The following is a 14,556-nucleotide window of genomic DNA, read 5'->3' as shown; positions in this document are numbered from 1 at the left end:
CTTCCCAAAGTTCCCAATATCCTGTACCTCCCTACCATGGAAATATATAAAATATTAAATTATTTATAAAAAAAAACCTGAAAAACTTTAAAACTTTAAAAAAAATTCAAAGTTGCCCATCCCATTCCACTCACTGTTTCTTCAGGAAATTATGCAAAAATATCAGTTAGTTGTGTATAATATTAATAAATGTTTGTTAATTAAAATATTTCTTCCTTTCCATTTTGCTTTCCTGGGAGGATGTTTAAAATATAAAGAGTAGGGGGTTAAAGCAATAGCACAGAGGGTAGGAATTTGCCTTGCTTGTAGCCAACCCAAAACAACTCAGGCTCTATCCCTAGCAGCCCATATGGTCCCCAAATCTGCCAGGAACAATTTCTGAGCACAGAGCCAGGAGTAACCCCTGAGTGCAGCCAGCTGTAGCCCAAACCCCACCTCCAAAATAATAATAAGATTAAATAAAGAGTAAATTTAGAAGTGACCTACCTCCCTCCCCAACATATCATATACTTAAAAAAATAAATAAATACACCTCATCCACCAAAAAAAAAAAAAAAGCTGTTTAGCCTAGGTCAGTTTTTGATACCTATGATTGGTTTATAAGAAACTCCTATTGTAAACACAGAACTGACCTTCTGGACCAGTGTCTTAGAGACTTTCAGAATGGTCCAGCGTTTGACATATTGTAGGCTCTCCTTCAATACAGCCTCCAACAAAACTGTCCCGAACAAAGGCTGTCCCAAACCGCTGGGAATAGGATTGTTTACCTTTATACTAAAAAGGTAGTATGCCCCGGCTGACTTCAAGGAGGGAGTTCTGCTGTGATGCCTAAAGTTCTGAAAAGACTAAAACATGTTAGCTGGACCTATGGAAGGTCCACGGGTGCTAAGTGCATCAAGCATGCTTTCCTTATTGAGGAACAGAAAATTGTTGTGAAAGTGTTGAAGGCACAAGCACAGAGTCAGAAAGCAAAATTACAAGGGGGGGGGGGGAGCAGAGTAGTGGCGCAAGAAGTAAAGTGTCTTCCTTGCCCTGGCTAGCCTAGGACGGACCGCAATTCCATCCACGGCGTCCCATATTGTCCCCCAAGCCAGGAGCGATTTCTGAGTGCTTCGCCAGAAGTAACCCCTGAATGTCACCGGATGTAGCCCAAAAAGCAATAAAAAAAAAAAAAGGAACAGTTTGAGTATATAAATAAACAAACAAAGAACTGTCCTGGTTTAAGAAAAGGTCTCCTCTTTCTCCCTTTTAGAAGTGAGGAAAGAAAATATTGACCGAGGGCTGGAGTGATAGCACAGCTTGAGGGCATTTGCCTTGCATGAAGCTGTCCTGAGATTAATTCCCAGCATTCCATATAGTCGCCCAGACTGCCAGGAGTAATATCTGAGTGCAGTGCTAGGAGTAACCCCTGAGTGCCACTGGGTGTGGCCCAAAAACCAAACAAAGAAAAAAAAACATTGACTGGATATACCATTTATTTATTTTTGTTTGATTTAGGGCCAGAGCTGGCTGTGCTCAGGACTTAATTTCTGGTTCTGTGCCCAGGATCACAACCAGGTGATCAGGCACCTAGGGTGGTGCCAAGGATCACAACCAATCATGTGCAAGGCAAGTGTCCTGCCCACTGTACTCTCTCTCCAGCTACTGCAACTCCTTTTCATGTGATCAAAGCAGACCTACTGTCAAATGCACCTTTGAATCAACAAACGGAAGCAAGCAAGCACTTTAGTCAAGGGCAAAACTGCAGCTATTGCAGTCTGCAGGCATGTCTTCAGGCTTATTCATCATTTTGGTATACAAAGGAAATAAAGAGGAACCTAACATTAAAAGGTCACTTTAAAAAAATAGAACTTTTGTTAATAAATAACTAAATTCAATCCAACTTCCATCAACCCTGGTGATTATCAGGATTTTGGGGGCATTTTTCATTGAGCTCAGGCAAAACTATTTGTTTGAGAGGATAACAAGTCAATTTGGCTGAACAGACAAGAACAGACGGCCACCTTACATGTTTTGTCAGAACTAAAAATGTTATCACAAACGTTGAATATTTTCCCAAAATCCTAATCAGAATGGCATGTTGTTCTATCCAGAGCACCCCCAAAGGAAAATCTTTTACTGACTGATAGAAATTGTTGGATTTTCAGCTCACTGATATTTGACAAGATCCAAATGACAAACAAGTCATTCATGAGAAAAAAAAGAACTTACTCAAAATGACTCATTAGGTGACTCACCAGACAACTGACAAGCTGATGAATTTACTAAAGAATATTGGTGGATAGAAGCCAGAGAGATAGGATAGCAGGTAGCATGTTTGCTTTGCATACACCTGACCTGAGTTCAATCCTCAGCATCCCATCTGGTCCCCTGAGGACTGCCAAGTCTTATCTCTGACCACCAGGTGTGGCCCAAAAACTTAAAACAAAAAAAGGAAAGAAAAATTGTTGATGGATAAAGTCATTGAGAGCTGCTAAGCAAGCCTACTTCAGCTATTCTACATTCCCACAACTCAACCCAGGAAACGCCATTGGGCAGACAAGGTCACAGTAGCCTACCCAGTGACCCCTTTAAGGTAAGGCAAGTGAACTCATTCAGCTGACTCCCTCTCTGGATGACAAATATTTCTTCTGGATAACTTCATGTTTTACTACCAAGTAGAGGTCAATATCGCAGCCATTGCTAAGATATTCTTAGAAAATATTAAGTTTATTTGGAGCACCTCTTCTTAACTGCATAGTGAACCAAGAGTGGTGAATATGGTACCTTGGCACTGCATTACTGACCCTAATCCTCCACAATGCAGAAAGAACAACCTGTACAATTAAGACACAGCAGGCAAAGTTGGTGGACACCTTAAAGCCAATGCCTCTCAAATTTAAGATCTCACCCTTTGAACTCATCACAGGGTGGCTGGTGCACTTATTTAACTTTATCTGCCTTTGATACCTGACTAATTAAAAGAGACATGTATTCCTATTGTAAAGGCATCATTAAAGTGATTGATAAGAATCACAGCCTGGTAGAACAAATTGTTTCACAACACTCTCCTGAGAGATGAAGAAATTAAACATTCCAACTTGCAATTATATCTATAAATATATGTATATATAATATTATATACATCAAATCTATATATTGCAAAGAACTCTTTATAATGGAAATGGATAGAATCAGATCAGCTATTCTGAATTATTTATATACTGCCAACTTTGAAGCTTGAGGTTTATGTTTCTCATTTAATGAAAGTTCTTATAGGGGCTTATAAAAGTTCTTATGAAGTTCTATATAATCATAGTACAGTGGGGTGGGACACTTGCCTTACATGCAGACAACTGGGTTAGATCCAATGGCACCCCATTGTTCCCCCTAAGCATGATCAGGAGAGATACCTCAGCATAGAGCCAAATGTAAGCTCTAAGTACTGCCAGGTGTTCCTCCACAAGATAAATAAATAAATTTATACAAGGCTGCCAGACCTGGAGAGGAAGAAAAATTTTAATTATTAGAAGAATAAGACAACACCCGAAGTGAACTGCTAACCTAAGATTATAGATTAGTATAATTAGTATAATTCATGTCTTTACTTGTTTAGTTTTCTCTTTAATATTAGTTACTGAAACCTTATATTCAACCTGAGTTAGCATAAAAACATGTGACTTTAGCTATGTTTTTTGTTATTGGATTTGCATATGGTCCTCCAAGCACTGCCAAGAGTGACTTCTGCCTTGGAAGGATAATTCTATCATCTGCATATTCCAATCCCTTATGCAAGGAGAAAATTTGACAAATTCTAGTTATTATCCTAGAACTCACTCTGTGCCTGATTCTGGAGATCCTCTAGCATGTTTAGACACCAATCTCTCCACCTTTCCTCTCCTAATTCCATCTATTGGTTATATTATTGAACCTTACCCTATAAGTCTTAATTAAATTCCTTCTTACTTTTGCTTAATTCAACCTCCAAAGAAACATGAAGCAGCATCTGTGAAATTGGAAAATCAGAGCTATCAAACATTCCTGGTTCCAATCATTTTTCCTCTCCAAATTTTTCATGCTGGTTTAATTCTGTTCTGCCTGCTAATAATCTTCTTCATTGCTCACATCCTTCAAATCCTTGCTTCCATTGTATCTATTACAATGGCTCCTAATCTAATTATATGTTAGGACATATTTTCTCTTGGGCCTGGCAGAAAAATCTATGCTGGACACATTAAACTCTTATAAACTCTTTAACCTCTTATAAACCAGAAGATTATTATACAACTTGGACACATGTATTTTATTATATGTCCAACCAGTGGATCACATTGCACATTATCTCTAAACTTGCATCACAGATTACAATGAGAATTCCCAAGGGATGTCTCTAATAATGAAGGACTAGGATTTTTTTTTTCAATTTTCACTTCCAGATTGGATGACTGCCCAAATGAGCCCATGGTGAGAAGTTTATCTAAGAGAGTCCTGGCTCAGCTGCTAATATAATCCTCACCTGAATAGAAAACCTTGGATTCCTCTGTACAAATTAAATAAAACAACAGAAATAAATAGTTAGTAGCTGGGCCAAGCTGTGCTTGTTCTATAATAAATACCTTTTTATTTTGGTAAACACCTCTGGTGAAATAGAGACAGAACTAGACAAAAGATTAGCAAAAGCCAAATGGTGTGTCTCAGGGGCCACAGATACTCCACTTGAGTTTTTAGCAGCTCGCTGTCAGGCATTACCTCTAAGTTCAGGTCCATTCCCCAATTTGGAATCAACATTTTTATTGTCCCTATAGAAATTTATATTGTAAAACTTCATCTCCTCTGTATAGCTCCATGATGACTGCTCAGAATCTTGATATGATTGTTAAGTTTATGGGATGCTACAGGAGAAACTTCAATCACAAAGGATGCTTGGCCTTGATGGTACAGACTTTCTCTGCTCAGCTCTTCTTGATTAAATGTAGCCTAAAACAGCGGTTTTCAACCACTGTGCCTCGGCACACTAGTGTGCCATGAGATATTGTCTGGTGTACCATGGGAAAAAATTCTAATTTCATCCATAACATGCGGCTTCGGCATGATTGGTCTATTTGTGAGCCGAAGCGCATATTACAGACTTAAAACTAAAGACAGAGAGAGACTAAGAGCCGTTGACGAAGAGCTACGTGTGTGTCTTTCTTCGATTCCTGCCAGAATATCAGCTTTATGTTCAGCCAAACAGGCCCAGGTTTCTCACTGAGTAAGTAAACAGAAATATGAACAATTATAAAATACTTTAGTATTTCATAATAAAATAATTATTTGTTTTTATTTGATTCCTATTCAAGAGAATTATTTCATATATAGTCAATATAGGCACAGAGTTAAAATTTTTTTTAATATTTTCTAATGGTGGTGTGCCTCATGATTTTGTTTTCATGAAAAAAACAGTGTGCCTTTGCACAGAAAGGTTGAAAAACACTGGCCTAAAAGCTCCCAAGGAGGACAACTAGAAGAGAGAGTCCAGAGGTTCAGGTATTTTTCCTGCAGTCACAACAATAATCAAATCCCGACATCACATGTAGTCCCCTGAGCACTGCCAGATGTGACCCTGAGCATACAACTAGCTGTGTCCCCCACCCCTTCCCCTACACCAAAAAAAAAACAAAAACAAAAACAAAAAACAAAAAAAACAACCTCTCTAGAAACTGCATAACTTATCAGGACCAAGTCTTCCTGACCATGAAGGAGCAGAAGTTAAGCTTATGAAAAAATCTTTTCTGCTTGATTTTCAGAGCTTTCCAAGTAAGATAACAATTTGATAAAAGGAGAGCCATGAAAAGCTAACATTTGTGAGGTCCGTTTCACATGGCTGGAGGAGAGATGGTGATGCCACACTACGTTACCTACCATATTTTCCGTATAAGACGACTGGGCGTATAAGACGACCCCCTAATTTTGCAGTTAAAACATAGGTTTAGGCCTATATTCGCTGTATCAGACAGAACGTTCCTGTGCTGCAACTGTATGTACCACAGTGAGCCAGTCACAACAAGCAAAGGTCCAAAGGTTATACTGTAATAGACGTCCTCTCTGACTCTGGCCAATCTGAGCAGACTTTTGACAGTGTAGATTCGGGTCCAGAACACTGTCTAATTTGCATGCATCAAAAGCCTGCTTGGATTGGCTGAGTTAGAGAGGCGGCTCGAGCAGCCTTGCAGTGGTTGGTGCAGACATCGTCTAATTTGCATGCATCAAAAGCCTGCTTGGATTGGCTGAGTTAGAGAGGCGGTTCCGAGCAGCCTGGCAGTGATTGGTGCAGGATCGAGTTGGAAAATTCGTTTTGTGGCAATATTCAGACAATTTTTGTATTGAAACATTTTTCGGGGTATACTGGGCGTATAAGACGACCCCCGATTTTCTGTTGACTATTTTTTGTTTCAAAAGTCGTCTTATACGCCGGAAAATACGGTAGTTAGTTTGATCTGAAGCAAAGACCTTTCAATGAGGCCTAAAGCAATTGGTTGAATATACCATCAAGCAGCCCCAAGAGGACTTGCCTGCTTTGGAGGTGTGGGGCTGTGAGTTCAATACTTGCTGTGTGCATAAAGCATAAAGCATGATCCTGGCATTCAACTGTTTCCAAGAGTCTCTTCTGGCTGCACTTGCAAAGAACATGTGAGTGAAATAACTGGTAAGGTTGGGACCCCAAGGTGGCGAATGTAAATTGCAGCCCTGTGGCAGCCCTGTGTCCCCCCAGGAAGCACAATAACCTTGGCAGGTGTGTGACCCTTGGTCCTCAAAACAACTTCCGAGGAGGGAAGAAAGGGGAAGTAAAGAAAGAGAGCTTCCAGCACACAATTGTTTGGGAAATCACAGGCTTAGAAGAACTGCTGATTACGGACTTTTTGCTGGAGGACAGAATCAGTCACAATTATGTATAGTCAAGAATAGCTTCAGCTTGGAGACCCAGAGGTAAGTCAGTTGCAGAGCACCTGCCTTAGAAGTGGGAGGCCAAGAATTCATTGCCAGAACACACGCACACACACACACACACACACACACACACACACACTACAATCTTTATGGCACCGACATTTCAAGTTCCCACAGCCTTCTCATCACATCACAACCAAATGTGTTAACATCCCCCCACCCCCAAACAAAACAACAAAGCCAGGCAACCTGAAGGGAAGGGGAATTTTTTTAAAGTTGTTTGCTAATCAATTCGTTTATTTTGTTTGTTTGTTTAGTTTTTGGGCCACACCTGGTGATGCTCAGGGGTTACTCCTGAGCTCTGAGCTCAGGAATCACTCTTGGCAGGCTCATGGGACCATATGAGATGCAGGAGATAGAACCCGGGTCTGATATATGCAAGGCAAACACCCTACCTGCTGTGCTATCGCTCCAGCCTGTGTTTGTTTTGTTTTTGTTTTTGTTTTGAGAATCACACAGTTGGCAGTGCTCTGGACTTACTCCTGGCTTTTTATTTAGGGGTTACTCCTAGAGGGACTTAAGGGACCATATGGGGGGGGTCAAACCCAGGTCAGGGATATGCAAGATAAACCCAAGTCAGGCTTATGTAAAGCAACCCTACTATCTTCTTAACCCTACTATCCCCTTAACTCACTTCTTTTGTTTTCTTTATTTGTTTGTATTTGGTTCATTGTTCCTTTGTGGTTTTGTTTGTTTGTTTGTTTTGTTTTGTTTTTTGGTTTTTTCGGCAGTGCTCAGGGGTTACTCCTGGCTCTATGCTCAGAAATCACGCCTGGCAGGCTCAGGGGACCATATGGGATGCCGGGATTTGAACCACGAACCATCTGCATGCAAGGCAAACACTTTACCTCCATGTTATCTCTCCAGCCCCATGTTGTTCCTTTGTTTAACTGGTGACATCCAACTATGCACAGGGATCAGTCCTGGCTGGCTCCTGGACCACAGAGGATGCTGGAGATGGAACTCCTGTTGGTTACTTGCAGGGCAAGCACCTACCCACTATCTCTTTCCAACCGCAGGACCTTGCTTTTTTAAAGTCTTAAAAAAAAAAAAACAAAAAAAAAAACAAACTCAGAGGTTTAAAGTGATGTCTTAAAAGTGGGTTCAAGATAATTGCTTTTCTTTTTCCTCTGCAAAATCCTTTCTTTTTTTCATTCTGATCTCTCACTCTCCTCAAATCCTTCCTGTCCAATAGAGCTTGTCAAGTCATTCTATAATTGTTGTTTTTGGGGTTTTGTTTTTAAATTTTGGACTATACCCTGTGGTGGTCAAGAATCTTCCTAAACGTTCTCTGGGGATCATAAGTTATGTCAAGAATCAGATCACGGGCCTGGGGAGATAGCACAATGGTGTTTGCCTTGCAAGCAGCCGATCCAGAACCAAAGGTGGTTGGTTCGAATCCCGGTGTCCCATATGGTCCCCCGTGCCTGCCAGGAGCTATTTCTGAGCAGACAGCCAGGAGTAACCCCTGAGCACCGCCGGGTGTGGCCCAAAAAACAAAAAACAAAACAAAACAAAAAAAAAAAGAATCAGATCACATGGGCCAAAGTAATAGCAAAGCAGGTGGGCACTTGCCTTGCACACAGTCGACATAGGTTTGATTCCCAGCATCCCATATGGTTCCCTAAGCCTGCTGGGAATGATTCCTGCGCATGACCAAGTGTGGCCAAAAAAACAAAACAAAACAAAACAAAACAAAAAAGAATCAGATCACATGCAAGGCAAACACTTTATCTGCTACACTGTCTCCAGTACTCTGCCCTCTCCCACCTAATCCTCCCCTCTCTCTTCGTTGGTTTATTGTTTGCTTATTTATTTTTTGTTGTTGTTTTGTTTTGTTATAGGGCCACACCTGACAGTGCTCAGGGGTTACTCCTGGCTCTGCATTCAGAAATCACTCCTGGCAGGCTCAGGGATGCAGGGAATCAAACCTAGGTCCGTTCTGGGTCGACTGTGTGCAAGCCCAACAGCCTACTGCTGTGCTATCTCTCCGGCCCTGTTTCCTTGTTTTAATTTTTATTTTTATTCTTTAGTTTTGGCGTTAGGCAGTGTCCTGGGATCAAACCCAGATCCTCACACCTTCAAGATAAGTGCTCTACCACCAAGCCATTTACCTGGCCTGCAACTGATTTCTAGCCATACTACAGGCAGATGTGGTGTGAACACCACAGAGGGATATGACCCCCTAACAAGAACCAGGTCACATGTGTGAGCCCTCCAAGGATCCCCAGCAAACTCTACAACCAAAGCATGTGAACCTCAATAATCAACACAGCTCGAAGAGAGCAAACCTCGGTGCCCATGTGCAAGCTGAGAGATGAGCCCCAGTGAGTCTCATAACTGAATGTGGGAGCATTCAGAGCTAAGTGTGCACAGGTCCCCATCAACACAACAACATCCAGAGCAAAAAAGTGGGAAGGGAATAACTGGAGAAAGAAAAATACGTGTGAAGAAATATGTTTTTATAAACCTAGCACTGCTCCATTTACAGATCTAAATGTCTAAACACAGCAACAAGCCTACAAAGTCGCTGGAGATGACCAAGAAGAGAATCATTTGATTAGGGCTCATTCATTTGTGCATCCATCAAACATTTAAGCTCCTGATACTGGCAGGTTATCTTAGCCCAGGTGTAATAAGGAAAGAAAGGTTCCTTTGGAGGAGATGGCATTGGAGATTGGCTTTGAAATATGGGTATGCCAGAGGGTGGTTTTGTCACAGAAGGGGTGGGAGGGAATATACATAGAGAACCATTGTGGTGTAAACAGCTAAGGCCACAGATGGTGATAAAGTTCTCAGAGTTTATCGGTCCCTGTGGAGAAAGGCCACAAATGTGAGGCCCAGGCATTTTTCTTAATTTGGTGAGAAACAGAATATTGAATGTTGATAGTAAGAACAGGTTTTATAATTAAGGAGAGGAGCTATGGAGAGGCTCCAAGGTGAGCCCCTAAATTAGGATATGGATCCTGCTGCCGTTACAATTTCCCCTGGTAATGGCCTGGGGAAGACAATGTGGTGAGCAGGAGGGGTCACAGCTAGCAGCTGCCACCCCTCTGGGTGACAAGCATTTCAGGCTGCCTCAGAGAGCAAATTCTTGAGTCCCTGAAATCCAACTTTGATATCGCCATCTCCTGAGCTGGTGGTCAGCTTCCTGTTGGAACTCTCCCTCTCCCCCATCTGCTCCTCGCCAGTCTAGCCTTAAGCTGCTTATAGAGTAAATGAATGTCTCCTACAATAACACAAAAAAGAGGGGCAGAATTTTTGGCAGCATTGTAGGTGCTAGACACTCCACATTGTGTGTGTGTGTGTGTTTGTGTGTGTGTGTGTGTGTGTGTGTGTGTGTGTTGAGGCTGGATTGGGATTTTAACCCTACACTTTTAACAACAATTTCTTGAGCAAGTCACTTAAACCTCTCAGAACTTCCAGTTCTTCATCTGAAAAGGAGAAAATAAAAATGAACCTTGCCTACTGCTGAGTACTATAAGATGTAATCAAGGACCCAGGAGCTTGCACAGGAGCAGGGGAAGAAGTTTTGCAAATGCAGGCCCCGGTCTGATCCCCAGTGTGTCAGCCCCCAAATACCCTGTACTTCCTGCACCATGCAACCTTCTCCACCAGACTGCCTAAACTCCCGAACACTATCATTCATCCCACCAAGCTAACCTCCAGTTCCTAAGATCACTGATCTGTAAAAACAATAGTGTACTTACCCCAACATTCAGTCCAAATGGCCCCATTTGTGGGGTTGCTAGGAAACCTAAAAGGTTCCCCAAACTCTGGGCAGACCTCCCTCTAAGTCTTTCCTTGTGTCCCTCAGAACAGGTTGTCTTTGATAAACAATGATTTTGTCTCACCCAGATCTCTTTTTCTCACTCAAATTATTTGTTTTGTTTTGGTTTGAGGGAGCCACACCTGGCAATGCTCAGTGCTAACTTGAACTCGTGAATTAATTACTCCTGGTGGCACTCAGGGAAGTAGGCATTGTACTATTGCTTACACACACACACACACACACACACACACACACACACACACACACACACACACACACACACACACACACACACACACACACACCAATGAAGCCCTGGTGGTTCCCAGCTCAAAGGGTCCTAGCTTTGAACTATATGGCCCAATGGTCTCCTGAGCACTGCTCTCTTCCTAAAGATTGAATCAGATAGTAACAATTTGTCAGCATTATAGAAGCTATAGCTTCCCCAAAGGCTGCAGAAAAGTCTCAGAGCAAGTTCTGCTCAGCACCTGGTTTAGCTCTCTCTGGGGTGATTCTGACCCCCCCCCCGGAGAGGGGCCCCCACTTTCCAAGTACTAAAGTCCCTCTTGAACCAAGAGATTCTGCCCCAGGGGACCCTGTTTCCTGGTGAGACTGATGGCATGGGACTGGAGAGATGACTTGGGAGACAGTACAGACTTTGTGTGTGAGAAGAACACTCACTGTCCCTCAAGCACGGCCAGAACCAACAATCCCTTTGCGTAGAGCAGGGAGAAGCCCTCTGAGCACCAGCAGGTAAGGCCCCAAGGCAAAACAAAACAAAACAAAACAAATCCTGGTGGGAGCCAAAGCCCAGAGTCCAGTCGGGCCTTCTGCTCTGAGAGCCATGGCCTGGCTGAGGCTGTCTCAGGCCTGTAGCTCCACAGGGCCAGTGGCCAGAGTCCAACCACACAGTAGGCTCTTTTTGTTTATTTGGGAGGGGCACACCTGGCAATACTCAGGGCTTCTGCGCTCAGGATCACTCCTGGCAGCCTGGGGTGACCATATGGGATGCTGGGATCAAAACCAGGTAGTAGCATGCAACATAATCACCCTACCCACTGTGCTACAGCTCTGGTCCCACACACAGTAGGCCCTTGATGAGGCAGCAGCCCCGCCCACCCTGCACCCTTACTCCCCCTCCCAGGGGCGGGCCGGTTCTTACAAACAGAGCTGCCAGCCCAGCCCTCCCTTGCAGAGCTGCCTAGGAACTGGACCAGCAGGTAAGCCTGTGTGTGGCTCATGCCTGGAAGGCTCAGCCTAACAAGGGGTGGGTGGGCTGCAGGCTGGGGGCAGGTGGGTGGTGACGTGGAGTTCCTTATCAGTGACAGCCACTGGTCCCTGGCTTTTCCCCTAGTTTGCTGCAGTTAAAGAAGGAATGAATGGGGTTGAAAGACCTCTTCCTCCAACTCTTCCTTTTGTTCCTCCTCCTCCTCTTCCTCTTCTTCCACTGGACTTGGGACAACCAGGTCAACTGGGTGCACTCCATACTCCCTTCTCTAGCCCTGAGATAGATCCCATGACCTCTTTTTACTGCATCTCTCTGTCTCTTTTTCTCATTTGAGAAAAATGCTCCTATGGGTGTGGGGCACAGGGGGAGATCTGGAATTTGGGATGCCCACTGGGAGGCGGGAAACCCAGTCAAGGGTGGCTCTGTGGGAGGCTGGGAATCCTGGGAGAGAAGAAAGAGGAGGAACAAGAGAGCTTGCAGGCCCGCCTGGGCTCCATTATCTCCCTGCTTCCTGCCAGCACCCAAGCTTGGCCATTCCCACGGCCTTTGGAGAAATTGAGGCTCAGAGAAAAGAAGGTAAGTAGATGACCCAAAGATGCACAACAAATGATCACAGGACTGAGGTGACTAGTGTGAGGACAAGCCAAGGTTGCCATCTCTCCACCATGGGTGGAATTAGGACAAGACCCTTGGTAAGATGGAGATGGATGTCATGTGATGTCATAGATATGAGCAGGAAGGACAGTAGACTGGTGGGCTTCCCACTTACCCGGTTGCTTCTGTCCTCCATCTCTTCCAGGCCTCCTCTTCTGTCTCAACCTGACCCTTTGGCATTGGCCCTGTCCCTTTGTCCTTCTCATCAGTTTCTGCTCTACCTTTAGCTCCTTCCTTCCTTCCTTCCTTCCTTCCTTCCTTCCTTCCTTCCTTCCTTCCTTCCTTCCTTCCTTCCTTCCTTCCTCCTTCCTTCCTTCCTTCCTTCCTCCTTCCTTCCTTCCTTCCTTCCTCTTTCCTTCCTTCCTTCCTTCCTTCCTTCCTTCCTTCCTTCCTTCCTTCCTTCCTTCCTTCCTTCCTTCCTTCCTTCCTTCCTTCCTTCCTTCCTTCCTTCCTTCCTTCCCTCCTTCTTTCCCTATCTCCCTTCCTCCCTCCCTCCCTTCCTCCCATTGTTCTGTTTTTGACCCTCCAAGGCTCCCTGGCTCTGACAGCTCTCAGTCATTTTACCATTGGCAGACACTCATCTCATCTTATTGGGTCAGCTAAAGAGCCCTGCCCACCTGGTGGAGCCTGAGAGACCACCAAGGAACTCTGGGCCAAGTTGTCCAGGGGTTGAAAACTGGGACATGAACTCAAATCCAGGATTGAGGTGTGGCTAGTGCTAGGCTGCCAGCTGACTCTGCCCTGGGGGCCACCTGGCCATTCAACCTGAACAGATGAGGTCAATACAGGCAGGTGACCCAACCTAGCTGGGGAAAAGGATGGGCCTACCCCTAGAGAAACAATGAGGAAGACCCAATGAGAAAGGGCAGCTCCTCTGAATAAAGCTGAATAAAGCCAGCCAAAATAAGACACAGGGTCTGCTGACCTGCCATGGTCTAGCCCCAACTCTCTGACTACAGCCTTGGATCAGAAAATGTCAGAAGACTGAGGGGCAGAAACAGGTCAGCACTCCACAGATTGATTGACAAACTCCTCAGGCCAGCAAGCTTCCTGGCACCCCCTTTTCCACTTGAATCTCTTCTTCAAAGTCTTGGGTTCCTAGGATCCCACAGTCCAATAAGCTGCTCCCAGGAAGCAGATATGCCTTTGACCCCTTATTTGTCTCCCTGCCCATGCCCCCAGCTTTGCCCAGAGGTTGAGGGGTAGGCCCAAGGCCTGAGAGATAGTTCAACTGGCTAAACACATGCTTTGCATGAGGGAGCCCCAGATTCAATCCCTAGAACCACTTGGTCCCCCAAGTATGCCTGAGAGAAACCTCCAAGAACCACTGGTTGTGTCCCAAACACAAAGAGACAAAAAAATGGGAAGAAGAGAGAAACAAATGGAGGGAGGGAAGGAGGGAAGGAGGGATTGAGGGAAGGAAGAAGGAAGAGAGAGAGAAAGAGAGAGAAAGAAAGAGAGAGAAAGAGAGAGAGAGAAGAGGTAGTAAGGATACCTGCATTGTATCCAACAAATCACTTTCCCTTTGAGACTTTATATTGAGTCTCAGGAATGCTGGGAGAGTTTGACAAATCATGAGCTTAGCATAGGGCCTGGCAAGATCAACACTCAGTAAATAGAAGCCATTGTCCTATTATTACAGTTATTCTTGCTTTGGATTACTACACTTTAATGAGTTAATGGGGTTTTCTCCTGCTTCCCATGTTCTCACAATAGCCAATGTGATTCTATTAAAAAAACATAAAGATTGGAGCCAGAGCTATAGGAGGTAGGGCACTTGCCTTGTACATGCCTGACCTGGATTCCATCCCCAGCATCCCATATGGCCCCCCTGAGCCTGCCTGGAGTGATTCCTGAGTGCAGAGCCAGGAGTAATCCCTGAGCACTGCCAGATGTGGCCCAAAATCCAAAAATAAAATAAAATAAAAATGCAAAG

At 44.1% G+C, this 14,556-nt stretch overlaps 1 pseudogene; it reads left to right on the top strand.

Annotated features, from left to right (window-relative positions):
• The first annotated feature begins 663 nt into the window (after window positions 1-663).
• On the top strand, window positions 664-13,819 carry LOC126017571 (60S ribosomal protein L34-like; annotated as a pseudogene).
• The last annotated feature ends 737 nt before the right edge of the window (window positions 13,820-14,556 follow it).

Source organism: Suncus etruscus, chromosome 9 (genome assembly GCF_024139225.1).
Source record: "Suncus etruscus isolate mSunEtr1 chromosome 9, mSunEtr1.pri.cur, whole genome shotgun sequence".
Taxonomy (NCBI): domain Eukaryota; kingdom Metazoa; phylum Chordata; class Mammalia; order Eulipotyphla; family Soricidae; genus Suncus; species Suncus etruscus.
The sequence above is the reverse complement of the archived record's forward strand: the minus strand, read 5'-3'. Positions and strand labels throughout refer to the sequence as shown.